Below are 18193 nucleotides of genomic sequence, written 5' to 3'. Positions count from 1 at the left end.
AACGATAGTTCCACTACGTGGGGTTTTGTGGGCATTAAATCTGATAATACACGTGAGGCGCTAAGGACATCATAAGAACTCTGTATATATTACCAATTGGTATCATCTGAAATGGCATGCATCATGTTTAGGCACTGACTAATTTTCCAAACTTAAATTCCCACCACTATTTGAGAACTCTCCATTCTAGGCAAGTCTCTATGCAGGTTGGTCATTCCTACCTCTGCGCTTTTAATGGTGCTATGTCCCCCCACTCCATCCACTCCCTGGTCTGTGAATCTAAATCCTACCCATCCTTAAAGGTCTGGATTAAACCTGCTCATTTCTAAGAGGCCTCCTCCCTACCATAACAACTCACAAAAATATCTCTGGTCTCTGAATTCCTGTAGTACTTATTGGTAGTCTAGACTACTTTATTGGCATTATACATGGCCTTGGATTATTTTTTACCAACAGATTAAACTGAAGGCTCCTTGGGTACAACAACTTTCTTCTCTTTTCTTTTGTTTTTTTTTTTTTTTTAAGATTTTATTTTTTAAGTAATCTCTATACCCAACATGGGGCTCCAACCTACAACCCCGAGATCAAGAGTTGCCTGCTCTACCAACTGAGCCAGCCAGGTATCCCTACAACAACTCTTTCTGCTCTTCTTCTAGGTGTAGCCTGGGTGCCGGGTATAATGGCCCTTCAGACATATGTTGACTGAATAAATAAACGTGTAGTACTATGCCCAAAGAAATACACAGTACATTTTCTTTTAGTTAATATGGTTCGGCTATTGATTTGTTGTACTTTGAGACCAATTAAAGATAACACAAAGATGAACATCAGCCAGGCAGGGACAACCATGGCCAGTTAAGTCCGGATCATCAATAAAAGATACTGATATCTGGCCAACCTGAAGAACAAGAAAAACACAGATGTCAAAAGGAAATGGTAATCTACATTCCAAAGTACCTTGCGAGACCAAGCTCATGAGCCTACACAGTTAGAGAGGAAAAGAAAGTTGAGGTTTTCTCAGGCTGAATTCATTCATTCAGTAAGTATTTATTGAGTGACTACTCTGTGCAGACACTGTCTTAGCTGCTGGGGTTACAGCAGAGAACAAAACAGACAAAAATTCCTACTCATATTCTAGCATCTGAGGAGGAACACAAGGTATAATGCCACCTTCCAACTCCAAAGTGAAATCCAGCAACAACTTCTTGCCCCAACTCCTTGCTGTGCCATCAAGTAAGGAAAAGAGAAAAAACAATCAAGCATCATTCACAGCTGATCAAACAGAGGCCTTGCTAGAAGTGCTGTTTCTGTCCTGATGAGGCTTCCCTCACTTGAATCCAGTGGGGAACTCTGCGACAAAGCACTCTGCACCCTAAGCCATCTGAATGCTAACTCCCTAACACCCTACGTCCCAATTGAGCTCTGCAACTAGCAAAGCTAGTCGTTTACACAGCAAACTTCTCAAATGGCAAATGTGGTTCATGAGGCCAAAAAGAAACTCAGAGAGGGGGAAAGGAGGAAGGGAGGGGTGGTCGTCAGTTAAAGGATCAGGTAGCTTTCTCTACTGCAAAACCCTGAGGCTCTTTTCTCCTTTGGAGCAGAAACCTCTTCCATCGTCTAAAGCCTTAAAAAAAAAATTTTTTTTTTCCTCCAGCAGGATACTGAAAATAGCTTTGCATTTAACATTTAAAATTGTTTTTGATCCCACACTCTTTCAGCTCTGCTCTCTCCTGCAAATTCGTTCCATTCCCTAAGGGCACTTATAAGTATAATTCATAAGAAACAAACCATAGTCACCATTTTTATCCCTAAGAGTTAAAAAGAAAAACCAGTTTACATAATTATATGGAAGATAAGTTGGCCAAGAACACAGAAATCTTATCTGGACCAAAAGTTCTAGGACAAAATTTCTTTCCACTCATTAAGAAAGACAGCAGATCAAAATCAAGGTTCAGACGGAACGTCTAACTGCGGAGCACCATACACAGAACTCCTTGAGCTCCTCATGTCATTTGAGTACATCTACTTCAAGAAGAAACTAGAGGTAGTCATTTGAGGTAGGTTTGAACGATGAAATACATGTATGTTTTCCCACTGTGGTGAGAAAACAGGGTTTTATATCCAAGAAGGACCTGAGACATCAAAGTTCAGCGAGGGCGGTTCGCTCAAAGTTACTCAGCAAGTCAGGGACTGGGCTAAGACTGGGCCCCGGGCTCTCCCAGCCCCCCCAGTGCAGGGCATTCCCTACTCTGCCCGCTACTGTCTCCTTTATAACACAAGGAGCTAAATCTTAAAGGCACAATGGCAAGAATTCCTTTTATAAAACTTTTTGGCAGACAGGAAAAATAGGAGGTGTGACCGAGGTAAATGAGTCCCATTAAGGCTCATAGTAACTGACCTATAACGCCATCTAGATGCGGGGGTCTGGCTACAGAAGGCTCCATTAATGCTGATGATACTTCAGCACTAAACAGTATGGTTTCAGCTACAGTCAGCATGAAATGACTTTTGTGGGCTCGCCGGGGAACGAAACCACCATTTAGTTCATCTTTTTCTCTACAGAAAAACTTATCCCATGTTTCAACTGCCTTACAAATGAACTTGTGGAACAGAGCTGGTTTTAAGATAGCTGTGCATGTAAAACAGAATTCTGAGGTCTGAAGTTCTGCACTAAACACAATTAAAACTTCCATAGTTGGTGATACATGCTAGGTGTACATTGATGAGAAAACCCTTCAAGCTGTGAACTTGCTTGTGTGCCATATAAAGTTTTATTAAAAGCCTACTGTGCAGAGTAGAGTCAACTGCTATTTATACAATTTACAAATGCTCCAATTCTGTATGCAAGTATTTACAGGGACTTTCTGGCACTGGGTGAAGGTTAGAAGGAGGATAAAACATCTGTACACAAGTGTAACTCATAATCTGGTTACAATGGCCTTTACTTTCCTCAAAAACAAGATACTTCCAACCTCAGGGCCTTGTTTCCGCATCCTGGGACACCTTTCCCCAGAGCTTCCTGCAACCAAGCTCAAATGTCACCTCTTCAGAAAGGCCACCCCAGAGGACCTGGCTAAAGCAACCTCCTTCCCATCATCGCTATTGTTTTACTCTATGTGATTGCTTTCCTCGCATCTATCACGACCAGGAGCTAACGTCTTCAATTGTTTATCTGTCTCTTGCTGGGACTCTGTTTTGTTCACTGCTGTATCCCCGGTGCCTGTAACACTGCTGTGCACACGGTAGGCCTCCAACACACGACACTGAAGGAGTAAATGAGTACAGTTGGAGAATGGGAAGTGAGGACAAGATATTTATTCATGGAACAATTAAAAAATGAGAGAACTGGCCATCCTGATTAGATACAATGTGATAATTTGCTAATTATGAAGTACCACTGCTTCTGAATGAATGGCTGGCAATCAAAAGTAAAAAAGAGAGAGCGTGCGTGTGTGTGTGTGTGTGTGTGTGTGTGTGTGTGTAAAGGGGGCAAATGTCACCAGAGGAGGCTTCACAAAGAAGTGAGATTCAAGGCAGGCTAAGAGGTCAGGCCACCGAGGTCAAGGGGGAGACATGAGCAAGACAGACAGCAGGGAAGAATATGGCATGGAGTAGCCCAGGTAGGGCAGAGACAAGCAGAACTGAACCTCGGGCACCCGGCCCATTCCAGGAATGGGGCTTGGGGTGGAGGAGCTGGGCTGGCGAGGGGGACCAGGGCCGGACCTTGGGGAGCCTGGAGCCCTGGACACGCGGGTGTCAACCACGTGCCACTGCAAACAGGGCTGTTTTGGAAGGCAAAGATGACCACTCTGTGTGGGAAGAACTGAAGGAAGTAGAGGCTAGAACAGGAAACCGGTTAGAAGATGGCCTCGGTGGTCCGAGCGTCAGGGGCAAAAAGAGCTTCTTCCCTCTGCTTAGATGTAAGAAAAACACAAGTGAGCAAGATGTCAAGGAATTCTGTCCCCCGGAAAAGACAATTGCCAGAGTATTTCACGGTAGCATTCCATGGCAGATTCAGGTCAACTTCCCATACATCCTACACTTGGAGCACTCGAGGAGGATAACGGAGGTTCAAAACAATAGCTCTGAGGGCAGAGCATGTCTTTCCAGGCCTTCCAGCTCCAAGATTAATGACATTCAGTAAAGCCTGTGTTTATTATCTTTTTATTCTTTGGGGAAAAAAGTGGTATCTAATTCCACTGTGCAGTATATATATTTGAACATTATATAACACATTTTTATGTAACAGGTTCTTGACATAAGACAATGTTTCCCTTACTATCTAAATGTATTCGGGAAACAACTGACATTAAAAATATATATATACACCAAGGCTGTGGGTGCCTGTCTTTGGGTTAAGAAGCTGGGGAGAGGAGGAAGAAGGTGAGAGACTCTTGAAAGGGGCTCCTTTGCATTTCCTCTGCAGATGGCTACCGGGGGAGGCAGGGGTACTGGGCTCTGTTCAGAGGTCCATCTCACACCTGGAACCATCCCGGAGGGGCTGGCTGAGCCACACGGGGCCCATGTCAGAGCAGTGCCGCAGAAAGGCACGAGGAAGCAAGAGACAGAAATGCACAACAGGATGTGAAGAGAATGCTCACAAGCCCTTGTAACTGCTGCCAGGGTGAGACCCAACCGTGCGTGGCGTCCCCCGCAGAGGACTTCAGTCCTGCTGGAGAGCAGGTGCACAACCACATCTGTCGGCTGTAACACGGGTTGCCAACCACTACGGGCCTCCTGGCCTGCTGGCACGGTGCGGGGCACTGCGTACACAGGATTCAATGTGGGGGCTCCCCCCCGCAGGCCCCGACTCCAGGGGCTAGAGGGCCGACTCCGGAGTCCTCTGGGCATGAGTCCTGTCCCGCCCCATACCAGCCAAGTGACCCTGGGCAGTTTCCAAAACCACTGCACTTGTAAAATAAGGATAATCACTGGACCTACCTCATGGGGTTGTAAGGAAGATTAAACAAGTTCATAAACATAAGGTGACTAACATCTTTGCTGGCACATAGTGTTCAATAAATGCTAGCCGCTATTACCATCATTATTACTATTTCTGTTTTGCAAATGAGGTTAAGTCAGACCCAAAGAAGCTAACTAATTTGCCCAGGCCACACATTTCAAATGGTAGTTGAAGGCATAAATACATGTAAATGTTTTACTCAGTATACGTACAAAATCCAATGGGTAGAGTATTAACCAGAATATGAAATCAAGACCTCCATTCCCCCTTCTTTAACCAGACTGGATGAACATGAGTTTATACTATTTAAAAGGACAGCATGTGCTAATGTAAAAATCATTTCTCATCATATGCCAGCACTCAACGTTCCCCTAAAGCAAAGATGACTAAAGCGTATCCAATCTTATCTTCCCTACCACAAAAGTCCCCACCTCAAACCCCCCTTCCCTGTAAACCCGCCTACTCATGGCCATGACCACTGGTGCCCCTGGTGCATCCCATCCCCTTTCCTCCTCCTCAAGATCATTAATTGAGATCGGGCAAACACATCCTGAAGGCTCCCTGTGCCTGTGATTTTGGGAAACCAAGATGAACTCCCCTAAACTGCTTAGCCTGAGCAAGCAAGACACATATTCCCAGAGACGGCCCAACACAACACAGATGCGGCAGTACCTAAGAATCTGAGCTAGATCAAGAGCTGGAGGGTACTGCTACCAGGTGTGGGGAGGAAGAAAAACAAAATGAATAGCTCCATAGCTCCTACAGGACCAAGCAATTGAGCCGGGTCTTAGAGAAGAGTAAGATTTGGACATCAGTTGGAGCACGGGAAGAGCCAAGGGCCGGTCCAGGGAAAGGACAGCCCTTCAGTTTGACCAGACAGTCCTGTGCACACAGACAGGCAGGCTGGATATGGAAAGGCGAGAGGGACCAGAAGCACCAAGAGCTAACATTCACTGAATGCTTACTATGCGCCATGAATAGCTTCACATATTTTTCATAGTTTTAACTCATTCAATGTACACCACAACTCCTTGAGGTAAGGACTCTGGAGATCCTGGTCTTATCACTGAGGACATCAAGACACAGTGAGCACAGCAACTTGACCAGATCATAAAGCTGGTAAGGAACAGTTAGGATATGACACTCCAAAGTCTGCACCTTTAACCGCTCAAACAAACTGCCCCTCAGGACAGCTTGGCTGTGAAGGGGTATAGGCAACAGTGTGTCAGGAGGATGAAAGGAGACAGTGCTTGCAAGCAGTTTGCAACCTCTAACTCCAAGGTCACAGATGCCGGCTCCAGGCTACTGTTAATGTGTACAGTGAACTTGCTAGCCGCCGAAGCAGAAGAGACAGATCAGGACTGAAAGTGGGACCCTGGGTGAGTGGAACAGTGTGAAGCGCAGGGCCAAGACAAAAACGTACCTTTAGGGTATGCAGCAAGAGAACCAAGAAAGCATCATGGCAAGGCAGAAGAAGGAGGGGATTTCAAGAAGGGAGGAAAAGACAGGGTTACAGCTGCAAAGGGGCCCAGAACGACCATTCTGCACTAAGAACGGGTCCCTGGAATTCAAGACTTAAAGACTTTGGAGATCTTTGAGAAGAACTATAGAGAAGGCTGAAAGGAGCCAGAGAGTGGGAGCTAAGGGCAGAGCAGACGAGAGAGAATGAGGTGAATGTGCACAGCCCCTGTGAGAGGTTGCTGGGCAGGGAGGGGAGAGAAAGACACACAGGTTCAGGGGTACCATGTACAGACCAGTGAAAGCCGCCTGCTGCACAGCAGGCCCGCAGAAGGGCTGTTTCTTCTCCTTCTATCCTTCCTCTCCTAAACTGAGAGGAAGGCTTTTCTGGGGTTGATGAGGAGGCTGAGGACAAACAGCATGAAAAGCTATTCAGCGGGCAGGACCCTGGCAGCGGTGGGAGGGAGTGGCAGCAGGCACTGAGGGAGGGCTTCCTGTGTGCCAGGCATTTTACACGCATCATCTCCCTTGATCCTCACACGGACTCCATGAAGCTGGCACTGTCACTACACCGCAGAGGAGGGGCCTGTGGTCAGAGGGGTCAAGCACTCGTCTGATCCAAACCCCAGTCCCAGGTCCTGCCGCCAGAGTCAAGGCTCCCACCCAAAATGAAGGTCTGAGAAAAAGAAAGAGGGGAGATCCACTTACTTTTTCTGATCTGGAAAGAGCAGAGAAGCCACGGAGGAAAGAGACAGGATGCTTTGAACAGGAAGGAAGAGATGCTGAGGGGGCTCAGGTCAGAGCAGGTCTTGTTTCCAGAGAGAAAGAAGGGAAAAGCCAGGGAGGGTGTTTGGGGTTAAGTCTGGGTGTTGGGACAAAGTAGCAACGAGGAGAGAATAGACCCGAGAAGGGCAGCATGTGGGTGTTTCTGGACTCCTCACCACCCTCAAGGTCTAGAAAGGATTTTTTTTTTACCTCCCTGCAAGTATCTACCATGATGCTGACTAAAATCACTCCATAACTATAACATCGTAAGGGGCAGAAACTGTTTCCTTAATACTCACTTTCTCCCACCACCCTCAGAGCTGATGTTGCAATCACAAACAGAAGAAATCTCATGGAAGGAAGGCAACTCTTTCACCAAAGAGACATATTAAATATTTAGTTTTCACAGATTCTCAGGCAGTTTTGTTAACACAGCCAAGTCTTTCTACAGTGCTTGTTCATTGTTTAGTATATAAATTGCACAGAGATTGTCGGTATTGAGGGCTAAATCTGAAAACACGACCACTTCCTTTTCTTCTCTGTGGCATGCAGAACCTCTTCTGCGAGAGGCAAACTCCTGAGTAATCATCATTTTATAAATCATTCTAAATGGATTCGTTCAAACCCCATCTGTTGTTCTGTTGAAGTTTCCTATGAAAATAGGACTTCAGCTCAGATGTTCTGGAGGCTTGAGCAGGTAAATACCAACCTGAACTCAAATGTATTAAAACTTTAGATGCAGAGAACTGTAGCGCAGAAGGAACCTTTGAGATCACGTACTTCAACAGCCTGACTTTCCATCTGAGACAAACAGAACCCAGAGAGGTTCAATGACTTGCCTGAAGCGGCACAGCCATGAAAACCCAAGTCTGGGCAAGGACCAGCATGTTCTAACTCTCAGCTAGTGCTTTTTACCCCACCTGTTCCTTTCTCTTGCCCTCTTTTTAAACTGTAGGGGTTAAAATAAGGCACAAATTTAACTACAGTTTTAAATAATAATAATAATTGTTATTATTATTATTATTATTATTCACTGGCTACAACGACCATCGAAACCAAAATACCTCCACAGATCCGGGTTCAGATGACACAGGCAATTTCAAAGCCTTTTCTAAACAGCATTCAACGAACTGTTTTCAAGTGAACTCAGTAACAGATCATGGACCGAAAGATTCAATTTTGTGTTTTAAAAAATATTTTGGAGTTTCATTGATATGGAAATTTAATTTGACAGCAGTGATTTTTTTTTTTACTTGCAAGCTCGAAGAGCATGAGATTATTCAAAACTGCTCAAGAGCAGCAATGATTATTTTAAGCTCATGATTCAACCAGTACATTAATTAAAAACTCCACCAACCCAAATTGACAGATCCTGATATCAATGGGACCAGAAGAATTAAAATAATAGTTGTCATATAAAAATAGATGAAGGGGAGAACAGCAGCAGATGTCAGAAGGACAAGCAAGCCTTGTGTGAAATGAGATGCATCTAATGGGCAGCTTCTGTGGATTTTTTTTTTTTTTTTTTAACGGAGATCCTGGAAATACAGGTACAGCCAGGAAATGCTTCTGCACAAATACCGAATCTTATTTCTGGAAGCTGGGTGAGAAAACTTGGCTAATAATTGCATGCTGAGGAGTAGCTTCGTAAGCAGGGAGAAGAGACTAGCAAGCGCCAAAGTGCCCAAACAACGCTTTGGACCGGGAAGGGGCCAAGGGGCCGAAGCGGAGGAGGGAAAGGGGGCTAGGGAATGTGGGGTGAGGGGTGTCAGCCTGCCCCCTCATCGGCCAGCACTGCCAGGGACAACCGACGCCGATGTTCAGGACAACCCTTCCTTCCCCTGCGCCTGCCCTCCGACACCCGCCTGCCGTCCGGAGCAGGCTTTTGTGACCCCTCGGGGTCACCGACTGAAGCCCGACAAGGTCGGCATTAATTTCTACTCTTCCACTTCTACCTCAGAGCCAACGAGAGCTCTCGTGGCTGTCAACGCTCGGCAATCGCGAATGGGAACCTTTCTTCCCTGACATCTGTCAAACTCGGTGCAAGAGCCAGCCTCGCAGCGCTCTCCGCGGGGCTCCCGGGCTTCCAGGGCGGGTGGCGGGCCCACACCTGGACGCCGGGGGACGTCCCCGTGCCGTCGGGCACCTGCTCAGAGACCACGGGGGATCCTCCCACGGCCGCCGAGGACCCAGACGGCGCAGGCCGGACGAAAGTTCGCAAGCTGGGGTCTGCCCCATCTTGGGGCCCGGATTCCCGGGTGCAGCGCCAGGCCCCGCGACTGGGCCGAAGGGGCGAGCAGACTCGGACTCCCCAAGCCCGACGGAGACGCCCTCCCCACCCCCTCCCAGCCCCGCTGGCTCCCGAAAGGGAAGTGGAGGAGATGGGGAGGAAGGGCAGAAGAGGCACTGCTTGCCCAACGCCCTTGGGGCGCAGCCGTCAAGAATGGTCCTCTCGAGGGCTCCCACCCCTCCCCCCCAGCTCCCAGGGATACATTCTAGGACTCGCCCAGAGCCGGATCATTGCTCCCAAAGGGCGGAGCTGTCCCTTTAAGAGGCAGCTGGCTGCTTCCTCCCTCCTCTCCCCACCCCTCAGGTAGCGATGCCCCTGAGAGGAGGTAGGTACTCCCGCGGACACTTTCCCGGTCCCTTTAAGGGCGCCTGCGGCACCTCTGCCCGCCCAACCCTGCAGTGCCAGCCCCCGCGAGAGAGGATGGGGGCGGCCGGGCGCGGCGCCTTTAAGGGGCGCAGCCTCCCCGCGGCTGGGGTGGGGGCAGGGAGCGGGCACGGGCCCTTTAAGGCCGGCAGCGGGCACGTCGGGCAGGGTTCCCCGGCGGCCGGGCTGCGCCCGGGGCGGCGGCGGGGGCGCCGCGCCTGCCAGGGTGCTAACGGCCCCCGACGGGGTGCTCGGGGCCGCGCCGCCGGCCGCGGCCGGCACGACACTCACCGTGGCTCGCGGGAGCGCCCGCGTCCGCGCCCCCACTCGGATCCCGCGGCGGCGGCGGCGGTGAGTCCGGCGCGGGTAAACAGGCACCTCCGTCCCTGACCTACTTTCTGCCTTCCCTAAATGTCGCACCACTAACCTACTTTCCGACCAATCCGCTCCCCGCCGGCCCAGGCCCGGCCCCCCGCCCACCAATCGCTGTGCCCAACCCCCCTTCCCCGCCCACCAATGGAGGAGCCGCGGGGCCCGGATACCTGCCTCTTTCCGCCAGCCAATCCGAGCGCCGGAAGGGAGCCGGTCTCGGCGTTCGCGCCCGACCAATCCGCGCGCCGCTCGGCGGCCCGCTGGCCAGTTGTGTGGCGGCTAGAGAGGCCTCTGACCAATGGCGGGGCGGTGGGGGCTGGTTTACCTGCTACTTTCCCGCCACCAATCGCTTGGCGCACAGAAGCACACGCCCCGAGGAGCAGACCAATCCGCGCGCTTTCCCTGGATTTCCTCGCCCCTGCCCTTTCCCTTCCCTTTAGGTCTCCTGCTCGCGGTGGCCACTGCGGGTGCAGACGCCGCACTGCTTGCGGTCGCCTGGGCTATCCCTCTTCTGTAGGACCCTGGCTTGCTTCTGGCTCAGCGGTTTCACCCCTCCTCCTTCTCTTCTTCCCTCGGACACCCGGACGAAATGCAGCGTTTCCTCACTCGCCTCCCTGCGACTCCATCTAGGAAACCAATTTTAGGAACGCAGAGTGCCAGACCCTTCCTAAAACACCCTGGCTTGCCAAAGTCCAAACGGGAGAACGAATACTTACTATTTCTAGGAGGCTTTCCCATCCAAGCTTCTTAGGTTCCTTTCGTTCGTCCTGACCTCCAAGTGTCCCGTTGGAGCTGTCATTCTCGTTGTTCAAAAGAGAAAACTCAAGCCCGCGGCCGTTCCATTGCATTTCCTTCCCGCTGCCGGGTTTTGACCACCTACTGTGTGGCAGACACCGTCCCGGCGGCCGACGTCTCCACCGCGAAAAGCTGTCGAGGGAGTGGGACAGAAGGAAACAAATCAATATTTCATAATAAAACACAACTTAGGTACTGAGATGACAGCGAATCTGTCTTACTTTTGCATCTCAAGCACTCAGCAGAGGGCCTTTAAGCACAAAGATCTCTCAACCCTTCTGCTTGTTAAACTCCCCGAATGCAAGGGTGGTGTTTTGTTTTGTTTTTCTTATACTCACCCGCCTCCTTTGAGCACCTAATGGGAGTGAGGTAGAGGGATGGGGGCAGGGGCCTGACATCTAGCAAGTGATTGACAAATGTTGTTAACTGGATACACGAACAAATGGGATTAAATCACTTCAGCCAGTTCTATGACCCAGACTAGCCCCTACGACTCTAGAATTGTAGCCTCTTTCCTTGAACACAAACATTGCATTTTAATCATCGTAAAATCCTTGCTGTCTCCAGCTCATTGCCAGGCACAGAGTGGTTGTCCAATATGCACTTATGGCCTGAATATCAACTGTTCTCAAGGTCAACTAACTTCATTGGTAGCTTACTATTTTTTTCTAAATTTATATGCAGGTGGAATCTTACTGCTGTTTACTTTGTCCCTGCCCTGATTTCATAAGGAAACCACTTTATGTAAGTGGCGTTTTAGTGATGCACTTCCCAAGATATTGTGGACAAGATAAAGAAATATAGGCCTGGATTCTAGTGTAATTAATTGGGTGAATAACTGGCTTAAGCAACCATAACCTAAAGATGCTGATAAATGAATTTGGGTCAACCTGAAAAAAGAATAGAGTGGATCAATATTTGTGCAGCATCAATCATGTGATAAATGCATTCCCTGCATCTTCTCCCTTAGTCCTCACAACCCCATTTTACAGATGAGGAGACTGAAACTCCAAGTTTAACCGGCTAGTCCAATGTCATGCAGTAGATGGCAGGTTCCCAATTCAAACCAGGTTTATTTGACTTCAGAACCTTCACACCATACCAGTTGCCATCAGAATGGCAGAAGGCTCTCTCCAGGGCCCAGACTTCAAAACTTCCATCAGTGCTTTGAACGAAAACCCAGAGGATTTGCATCACATTTCTGAATGATGCCAAACCAGGAGGGGAAGAGATGCCATTACATACATAAGCTGAATGCAGTGTTGGAGCAGTGGGCTAGCTCTTACAGGGATAAATGTGGGGGTCTCACCCTGGGAAACTAACTGCTGAAAGGCAAAGGTATCTTGACGGATGCATGTACAAGCAAGCCTAAATGGGCTTAGGTGACAGACAACTCAAATCTGAGTCCTTAGTGAAATATGGCTGCCAAAATAAATGAATGCTGTCTTAGGCAGCATTGATAAAAGTCTGACGTGTAAAGCAAGTTGGGTGTTACAGTGCTGCCCAGTGTTGCTCATTACACAATGTCTCCAATTAGGGCTTGGCAAGAAAATTATCTACATGCACAAGGAGAGGGACCAGGATATAAAGAGGCTGGGAATTATGTCACATGAGGAAAGATGAAAGGAAGCAGAAGGTTTTGCCCCCAGGGGTACAAGGTAACTATCTTCATGTATTTGAAGGGCTGTCAAAGAGAAGAGTATTAGACTCATTCTTCAGAGCCCTAAGGGGTGGAAGGAGGACCTGTGGGTAGAACCTCTCAAATGAACGAATATGAAGAGTTTTCTAACAACTAGAACCTCTTCTTCCTTGATAAGTTGAATTTCCTGTCACAGAAATTTCTAAATAAGAATTGGATGGCCAGGGGTAGGAGCGGTCCCAGGACAGGTCGTCCTTTTAGGACTCTGCCTCTCTAAGATAAAGTGCTTCTACCCTCATACCTTGGTTCTCCTCTTTAAAAGTTTGTCACCTTGACTTTTCCTACGCTCAGTGGCCAAGCTACTGTTTCTCCTCACATGAGCCTGTTCTTCCATAGGTAATTACACATTGTGTTTCTGTCTGTTGGCCATCCCAACCAACCTCCATCTTTCACTGGTACCTACTTCCCTTTTGTTTTGTCCCTCCTAGAATACTGGTTTTTAATTCTCTGGGCACTGTTAAGGTCAAAGTGTTGTCCTCATCTAAAATTCACTGGGCATGAACAGAATCACAGAGATACAAGGAAGGGGAAAGAGAGCTTTACTGAGCACCTACTGTGTATCAGATGCTTTAAATACATGATCTAATATGCTATTCTTTTTAACCTTGCCGATTGATATGCTCACTCTCCACACTTGCAAGGTGAATGCTTTTATCAAGCAGTGTAACCTCCTTTTACCCCAGTTTCCTCATCTGTAATATGGGGATAATCTAATATCGACTTCACAAGATCGCTGTGGAAGTTAAATGAGACAGTAGAAAGAAGGCCCTTAGCACAGTTCCTGGCACACAGTAAAGCTACAATACATACTAGGTTAGCAATTCTATGCAATAGGTATTTACTGCACCCACTTTACAGAGAAAGTCAGTGAGGATAAAACAGTATAATCCACAGTAGTTCCCCAAACTCTGATCCGTGGTCAGGTCCATTGGAATTAACTGAAGAGTTGTGTTTAGTCTGTTCGTTTGGGTTTTTTGTTTGTTTGTTTTTTAAATATAGAGTCTCAAGTCCTAATTTGGAAGGATTCCGATTCAAAATCTTTGGTATCTGACAGGTAGTCCAATTTGGGAACTGCTAGTCTAATGGAATAAGTCCAGGCCCCAAAGTCAAACAGACCTGAAGTCAAATTTCAAGACTGCTGGACTGAATGGAGGAGCCAGTGACAGGACCGGGCAGTTGTATTCTCTTTGCAAGGAAGCTGGGAAGCTGGAAAGCAGAAAGTCAAGTAGCAATGTGTTCCTATAAATAATAGTAATTACAATAATATTTATTGCAGGTTTACAACATGTCAAGCACTATTTCTAAGAGCTTTATATGCATCAACTCATTCAATTCTCACAACCCCCTACAAGGTAGATACTTTTAGTATTCCCATTTTACAGGTGGGAAATTAGAAGCACAGAGAGAGGTCTTAAGATCTCATGCGAATTAGGCAATCTGAACCCAGAACTCACACTCTTAACTACTTCAGGAAACCCCCTCTTCCTTTGGACAATTCCTTTGGAAAACAAAGAAACTTCATACTTTAGAGACACAGATTCAGGAGTCATCAACTTAAGGGTAATGAGTTGTTTGCGGTTTCAGGTAGAGAAAAGGAAATTACCCAGGACTATGTCTTAGGGCTAAGGGTGTCACCTCACATTTAGGGGATGCAAGAAATAGAAGCCTCTTCACCTAACTTAAGCCCAAAGGGGGAGGTTTATTGGGAGCAGACAAGAATATCTCATAGGAAGAAGTACAGCTAGCCGCGCCCCCACCCCCACCCCCCACAAAGGACCAGAGCTGCGGCACCATTGGCACAGAGCACTCCCCATCTCCTCCTCTCTCTGAGGTCACATGTCCCCTGGACTTGCCTTCCCTCTGCTTATGTGCCTTATGATTCTCTTTCTCTGTAGCTCATCACCCTCCGCCCCATTTGTACATGGCCCTTCATGAACGCTTTCAGCCACGGGGAGAGAAAGAGAACAGGAGAGGCTCAGACAGGTCGTTCTCAAAGCTGGGGGTATGGACTGAGCAAGATCCCCCAAAGGTGCTACTGAAGTGAAAGAAGAATGAGAACAGGAGGAAATACAGAGTAGGAACAGCAAAAGAAGTGAGCAGTGAATAGCTGCGTTTGGGAGACTTCAGAAGAAAGCCTCAGCAGACAGGGTGAGAAGGTCACAGAAACTTACACGTGAGGCAAAGGTTTTGGTTGGAACACCAAAGAGACTGTTTCACTAACACTGCGTCTACAGCCACATCTGCCATAGGAAATTAGGGAAATCACAGACAGAAATGCGTGAAGGTGACATGGTGCCCAAGAGTACAGACAATTTGTGAAGACGTTGGTTATTTAAGGGGAAATTAGAAAAAGAGTTGTGACCATCTCTCAGCAGCCAACCCAACTGAAAGTGGTCTATGTTTATAGGTGTGGGTACAATTTTATTTTTTTAACCAACGTTGACTGGACACACAAAAATGGAACCTCTAAACATCGGGCATTAGTGGGCTTACCAGGATTTATACCTCTCTCAGCTGTTTTTGAAAAGACCTTCCTTGGCTCTTTTTTAAATGGGATGGTCATACCAGCCCAGAGCGGGAGAGTGTGTGCCCTAGACCGTGTAATTAGGCTTTAGGCTACATCTTGCTTGCAGACATGGCCAATATTCCAGAGACCTTGGCGTTCAAATGTTGAAGGGGCTTTTCCATTTGGCTGAGGGGTGTTTGCTAGAGGGAGCTAAAACACCAGTGACCACATCACTTCTCAACAGAACCCTGAAGAACAAATAGACACTGTCTTCAAAAAACTGGCATACTTTTTGCCCTGTTTTACTAGACTGAAGAGCACTAAAATTCAATCTCTGGATAATATATACACATGTATGTTACATACATATTATTATATATTATATATGTGTGCATATATATGTGTATATGTGTGTGTATCTCCATTCAGGCTAGTAAAGCGAAGTGTTAAGTCATTTAAGAAATTCATTAACTGAAAAAAATTACAATATGCTTTTGAAAAAGAAAACAGGGGACTGATTGGGGGATGTGACCTAACATTAGCAAAGCATGCTATAAGAGTGTGGTAATTAAAATAGTCTAGTATTGGTTTAGAAACAGATCAAGAGATTAATGAAAAGGCATAGCATCTAGAAACAGACCAAAAAGACACAAAAATTGAGTATAATATAAAGGTGACTTTTAAATTATTGAGGAAAAACATGTGGAGTTTTCCACAAATGGTATTAAAACAACTAGCTAGCCATATGGAAACACATAAAGTTTGCTCTCTCCCTAAAATGTAACCCATCACTATTTAGGATTTAAATGTAAAGAGTGAAATCTATAAAAACATGGGAAGTAGGGCACCTGGGTGGCTCAGACGGGTATGCATCCAGCTCTTGATTTCAGCTCAAATGATGATCTCATGGTTCGTGGGTTTGAGCCCCAGCCTCTGTGCTGACAGTGTGGAGCCGACTTGGGATTCTCTTTCTCCCTCTCTCTCTGCCCCTCCCCTGCTTGCATGTGTGCACATGCTCTCTCTCACAAAATAAATAAAAATTTTTAAAAAACCAGGGGAAGAAACTATGAATAAAATTTTTACAAACTTTAAAGATCTTTCTAAACATAACACAAAATCCAGGGACCATAAAAACAAAGGTGGATTACATAAACACACACACACACACACACACACACACCCCATGAACAAAAGAACAACCAGCAAACAGGCCCACAACATATTATTAAGAATGCACCATACACATTCCAGTTAAAAGGTCAAAAGTTGGGTATGAGATGTAGGCAATGCTTCTAGGGACCTTATTTAAACTTGTCATTCGTAACAGAAGAATTCCTCTATGAAGCGTTACTCCTTGTAAAGTTGTCTGATTTCCTTGGCTCTCTCTCTTGGGTGTTTCTGGGTTTTTTGTTTTGTTTTTTGTTTGTTTGTTTGTTTGTTTGTTTTAATAAAAGCCAATAATCCCCAAGCACTATCCCAAGCAACAAAGCCTGTTTGATTCTCTTCAGCAATTCTGGGCCCTTTACTTCACTTGTGTAAAAACTACTGATTCAAAACCTACCTGAGGGAGACTTCCTACCTGAGGAAGACTCCCATCTTGTACAAGAATGTGTGTCCATTATAAGAAGGTTGCTGCTCAAATCCTTGCATTCTCTTTGCAATAAAAAATAAAAAGACCCAAATATCCATGGTTTTTTTTTACAGGTTATAAGAACTAGTACATGTTTGTGACTTAAAAAATTTGGAAAACACATGAAGAAAGACACATGAAGAAGAAACTAAACATAATCTATCATCTCATTAAGCGGATATAACTCCTATTAAAATATTGATGTGTTTTCCTGGCGAAGTTTTCTTTGTAATTATATTATATTGTGACCTTTTATCACACTGACTTTGTTTTTTATCATCCTGCTTTTTTTTTTTTTTTTTTTAAATTTTTTTTATTTTTATTTTTGGGACAGAGAGAGACAGAACATGAACGGGGGAGGGGCAGAGAGAGAGGGAGACACAGAATCGGAAACAGGCTCCAGGCTCCGAGCCATCAGCCCAGAGCCTGACGCGGGGCTCGAACTCACGGACCGCGAGATCGTGACCTGGCTGAAGTCGGACGCTTAACCGACTGCGCCACCCAGGCGCCCCTCATCCTGCTTTTTAAAACTGATCCGTCATGGGGCGCCTGGGTAGCTCAGTCGGTTGAGCATCCGACTTTGGCTAAGGTCATGATCTCGCAGTCTGTGAGTTGGAACCCTGGATCGGGCTCTGTGCTGACGGCTCGGAGCCTGGACCTGCTTTGGATTCTGTGTCTCCCTCTCTCTCTGTTCCTCCTCTACTCACACTCTGTCTCTCTCTCTTTCAAAAATAAAGATTTAAAAACTTAAAAAAAAAAAAAACACTGATCCAGCATGAACATTCCTCCAGGCCATTCAGCTTTCTCCTATAACATGATGTCCTAATGGCGATGGCATATACCATTGCGTGGAGGAATCATACACCATTAGGCAAAACTCTTATTCCTAATTGTCCTTCATTATAAACAGTTTTGAGTATGGTATACGCTTATTAAATGGGCCCACAGCTTTCCTACCCTACATCATTATCATACCGGGTTTCAAGAAATCAATCAGCGTAGACGAGGAATAAAACTTACATATTTTTCCTTGACAGTTTTCGTGTTGTCTCCTCCCGCAACTGCTTCTTTCTCTCTCTGTATCATAAATCTTACGTTAGAGACACAAGAAAATTTATATGCCGTCCAATTAAAAACAAAACTGGAAATGACTATGGCTTGATAAGTGGTCTTTGGAAAATTTATTACCCCAATTCTGTGTTTCAAAGGGCACTCCAGCTATCTAAAGGATTGATTTGCAATAAAACTTACTGTAAATAAAGATATCCAAATCTTGAGCACAAATGGAGTCATTGAGTTTTGATTATATTATTATTTTTGTCTCTTGTGCCATGTCATGTCTTTTATTCTTC

The 18193-nt window shown here is 46.3% G+C and overlaps 1 protein-coding gene across 8 annotated transcripts in view; it reads right to left on the bottom strand.

Moving 5' to 3' along the window:
* The window catches only part of BMAL1 (basic helix-loop-helix ARNT like 1), a 106072-nt gene extending 88106 nt beyond the window's left edge, over positions 1 to 17966 (bottom strand). For 4 of the 8 annotated variants that reach the window (XM_058688288.1, XM_058688287.1, XM_058688293.1 and 1 more), the window contains exon 1: positions 10131 to 10257. The gene's annotated coding sequence lies outside the window, so the exon portion shown is untranslated. Of the gene's footprint in view, positions 1 to 10130; positions 10259 to 10927; positions 11139 to 17861 lie in introns of those variants that run through there. The other 4 variants (XM_058688291.1, XM_058688289.1, XM_058688292.1 and 1 more) reach the window with 3 other exon arrangements.
* Between the last annotated feature and the right edge of the window lie 227 nt (positions 17967 to 18193).

This window comes from Neofelis nebulosa, chromosome 10, assembly GCF_028018385.1.
Source record: "Neofelis nebulosa isolate mNeoNeb1 chromosome 10, mNeoNeb1.pri, whole genome shotgun sequence".
Classification (NCBI taxonomy): domain Eukaryota; kingdom Metazoa; phylum Chordata; class Mammalia; order Carnivora; family Felidae; genus Neofelis; species Neofelis nebulosa.
The sequence above is the reverse complement of the archived record's forward strand: the minus strand, read 5'-3'. Positions and strand labels throughout refer to the sequence as shown.